Source organism: Pyxicephalus adspersus, chromosome 11 (assembly GCF_032062135.1).
Source record: "Pyxicephalus adspersus chromosome 11, UCB_Pads_2.0, whole genome shotgun sequence".
In the NCBI taxonomy this organism is placed as follows: Eukaryota; Metazoa; Chordata; class Amphibia; order Anura; family Pyxicephalidae; genus Pyxicephalus; species Pyxicephalus adspersus.
Genome location: NC_092868.1, coordinates 2,636,376 through 2,640,394, shown reverse-complemented (window position 1 = coordinate 2,640,394; position 4,019 = coordinate 2,636,376). Strand labels below are relative to the sequence as shown.

General features: G+C 41.1%; 1 protein-coding gene across 4 annotated transcripts in view; it reads right to left on the bottom strand.

Moving 5' to 3' along the window:
- Positions 1 to 2,641, bottom strand: part of HPN (hepsin) — a 21,711-nt gene extending 19,070 nt beyond the window's left edge. For 3 of the 4 annotated variants that reach the window (XR_011922654.1, XM_072425709.1, XM_072425713.1), the window contains exon 1: positions 2,510 to 2,638. The gene's annotated coding sequence lies outside the window, so the exon portion shown is untranslated. Of the gene's footprint in view, positions 1 to 2,509 lie in introns of all 4 variants that reach the window. The other variant, XM_072425710.1, reaches the window with a different exon arrangement.
- Between the last annotated feature and the right edge of the window lie 1,378 nt (positions 2,642 to 4,019).

Here is a 4,019-nt window from a genome sequence, read left to right as displayed (position 1 = left end):
TCCACCTAGACCAGAGTTTCTCAACCTGGGTTTCAAAGAACTGTAGGGTTTTTCTAGAGGTTGCTAGGGGCTCCACCTAGACCAGAGTTTCTCAAACTGGGTTCCATAGATTGCTAGGGTTCCTCCAGAGGGCGCTAGGGGTTCCTTGAGCAATTAGCAGTTTGCACCTCTCAGGTCAGTATAAGTGACACCAATGATCTTTTTGGCTATCTGTAAGGGTAACATTCTTCCCACTGACCAGCAATGTAAGGGGAATTCTTCCTACTGACCACCACACTAATATACTGTGGGCTGTGAATATAGGAATTATAGAAGGGGTTCTCTGAAGACCTGAAAATAATTTCAAATGCTTCCCGCATGATATAAAGTTGGAGAAATGCTGTTTCTGTGTACAAGAACCTTTTATCAGCCTCATTAAACTGAAGTATGAAAAGTATGCAAGAAATAAAAGACAATAGAGAATAAAAATGATAAAGCAATGAATCTGACATTCACCATTCTTTGGTGGAGAATCTTCCAGGTCCATTTCTTTTCAATGGCAGAGATTGATTCCCCATGTTTGGTGAATGTCAGATTCACTGATTTATAAAAAGACCCCATTGAGTCAATCTTGATGAAGGTATACAGACAGCAGCCATGTTTATTGCTGGCAGTTATGCTGCAATAGTTCAGAGATCGGTAACACCAACGCATCTGAGTCATAACTGTGTAAAATATCACAGAATGTTCTAATCTCAGCTCAGTGATTATTTGTATATAAGAACAGGACATACAATCTTATTAGATATTAAATTAATTAATAAAAAAATCTGCCCTGACAAAGGGCGGGGCATTGTGTGATGTCACTTCCTGTGACATCACATTCTGGACTGGCCTAAATAGGTGGCAAACTCACAAATCAAATCTTCACTGTATGTATCATTTATTCACTCCTGGGCTGTTATAACATTCACCAGGGTAATGTCTGCCTGTTGCTTGCTCTCTGTATGTGCAGCATAGCCCTTAAAGGGACAGGAAGCATGTTATAAACGAGATTACCTAAAAGAAAACTAATGCAGGCAAACCACAATACATGGGGAGATACACTTTAGGGAAAGACTGTAGCCCTGTCAATTATACAGAGAGTGCCAACAAGCATGCAGGCAGAGCTGGGTTTTGCTAAAAAAGCCGGGCAACCTCTCAATATTTGTAAACTTTCTATTTATTATTTATTTGTAAATGAAGATCTTTTACACATAAATAAACAGGGCTCTATTTATAAAGCAGTGAAGATGACATTCAACAACATTCTCTGCTGGAGAACCAATCATGGCCTTTTAAAACCAATGGACCTGGGAGATTCTCCAATGGAAATGTTACCTCCTGCTCGCCCCAGTAAACTATCAGTCCAGGAATCTTCATGCATGAGTGTTGCCACTAGCACTGCATGGATATGCCACTGTTTGGTTATCTTTTGCTGCTGTTTGTTTGCAATGGCTTGTCATCACCTGACCCAACCAGCCAATGAGAATGCTGAAATGATAGAATGTGTTCTCATTAGCTGTTAGTGTCACAGCTTGTCTTGTCAAGCCTTTTCATTGGCTGGTGGTATCACAGGTGGTCCTGTCACCAACCAATGAACACACACATGGCACATTATAGAAGTGGGCAAAATAATGGGTTATATTTATGTTACAAGGTCTTTGAAAATGGGAAAAGAAGTGTTGTTGGCATAATTGAATAGTGGTTATGAGTGCCATTACTTATTAAATGAACCACCTGACAACCCCCAGCCAATGAGAACACTGCCTGCTAAGTACCTTAACACCTGGCTTCTAGATGATGTTCACCTCGCAATGGCGGTTAGTAAAGGCTGGAGCTTTGGGTTTGGTGAACTTGGACTGAATCGAGGCATGTCCCCCCATTTATAAGGGCCACCATTGTCATAGGAGAGGCAATATATAAAACAAGAAATCTTGCAATGGGCACGATTGTCCTGGAGACAACTGGAAAGCTAGGTCTCCCTTCATTGAAGGGATCTCCTCTCACTTCCTGTTGTGTCTCTAACACAGGAAGTAACTAGAAATCTCCCAACACACAGAAAACAACTCTCCAATCCCTATTTAATGTACAGTGCTGCGTAATATGTTGGCGCTATAAAAATCCCGTTTAATAATAATATTAATAATAATAACATCTAAAAAATCATGGCTGTCACATTGGCTTTTTAGGGGACTGGTCAGTAGACAATATATACAACCGATTGAAAAACAGGACTGTCCAAGGACTTGAACTCTCGGTCTGTCCTTGGAAAGTGGATACATTTGGCAATAATGCATGGTGTACATAATAACTGCCCCTTGCAATGGTTTTTGCTCCAGCTCCTTCTCTATGTGTTGTCACAATCGCAGTGGTCAGCCATATTGACACGGCCAGTCCAGAGTCCCCAGACCAGCACCTATCACAAATATACAATTCCATCCAACCAAGGTCTATGTTCCTCCATATTTACATGGAGGGGGTGACTTACCCTGGGGGTCTGCGCTCATCCCAGGCAGCAGAAAGGTGGGCTAGAGTCAGACATCCAGTGCACCCTATGCGTCGTGTCTGCGTTTGCGGTGGGAAGTGAGAAGTGACCCTTCGACTGGACTCTGTGTCACTCATTAACCAGGACAGGCTGTGTCCTGTGTCTTCTGCTGATTGTATAACTGACCAACATGACAGCTCCATCTACCCTTCCCAAAAATATTCTGAACTAGGAGATCTGCTGAAAATGCTAGTTATCTGGCTTTGTCTGGAGATAAAGAGATGATGGACAGATGATAGAAAGGTGATAGAACAAAGGTGTCAAACTTACATACACAGTGGACCTAAAGTAAAAACTTAGACAAAGTCGCGGGCCGCCCTAGAAAATTATTGTATAAATTGAAGATGCTTATAAATCCAAAACTTATATAAACTTAAAACCCCTGGAACTCCAAAAACCTCCTACATGTAGCTGAGGGGGAGTGCTGGAAATGCCAGAGGCGGCCAATGCGGGGCTAAATCTTATGAGTTGCCTGCCGCTGGAATTCCCTTTTCATTGAAATAGCGCAGCTACTACAATTCCCTGCATTACTTGCTTCTATAAAACAGTCCAATGTGGGGCCACACATAGGCAGAGAGCCCGCTGGTCTATAGACGCGAGTGAAGCAGGGAATTGTAGTAGCGGCGATATTTCAATGCAGCGGCGGGCCAGCTGCAGTTCATATTTGGGATTACTTTGGGGGCCAAGAAAAAGACTCTGCGCAAAAAATTGGCCAGAGTTTGACACCCCTGTGATAGATATTGAAAGGTGATAGATGATATATATCTATGGATGATATACATATGAAGTTGATTGATTATTAGGATATAGATATATTGATCAACTTTCCTGCCCTAAAGGAATCCAGCTTTGATCAAAAGCTTCTCACTCAAATATAAAACTTCCTAATATATTACCTTTAATATAGCAATGGTAAGAAAACTTTTGCAGATTCCCCACCAGCAGATGGCAACCTTAACAATTGTAATTCTTCATTCTTCACACCAGATGGCGCTAGAATATAACACAATCCTTCCCTTCTCCCTGCCCTTCCCTGCCTATTCCAGGTCTTTATATTTTATTATTGGTCAATTCAACATTTTAAGTTTAACTAAAGTAACAAGAATACGATGACCGGAGCAAATTTTTTGTTTTCTTGTTTTATTCGCAAGTAAGCAAAATGTTTGTAATACAGAAAAAGACCAACACCAAAACCAATCAACAAAATGTGAATCATCAGAAAATATCAACACAAAACAAGATAATGAAGGGTATCTGTATGGTTATTTAAAAATTATAATTGTAAGGCCAACATTGGCTTCCATAGATCTGTAGGGAGGGCCCATCTATGGATGGAGGGTCTGTATCAACTATGAGAATCTATTTATGTATGGGGGGTCTATCTCTTTATGGAGGGTCTGTCTTTGTATTGAGGGTCTATTTATGTATGGGGGGTCTATCTCTTTATGGAGGG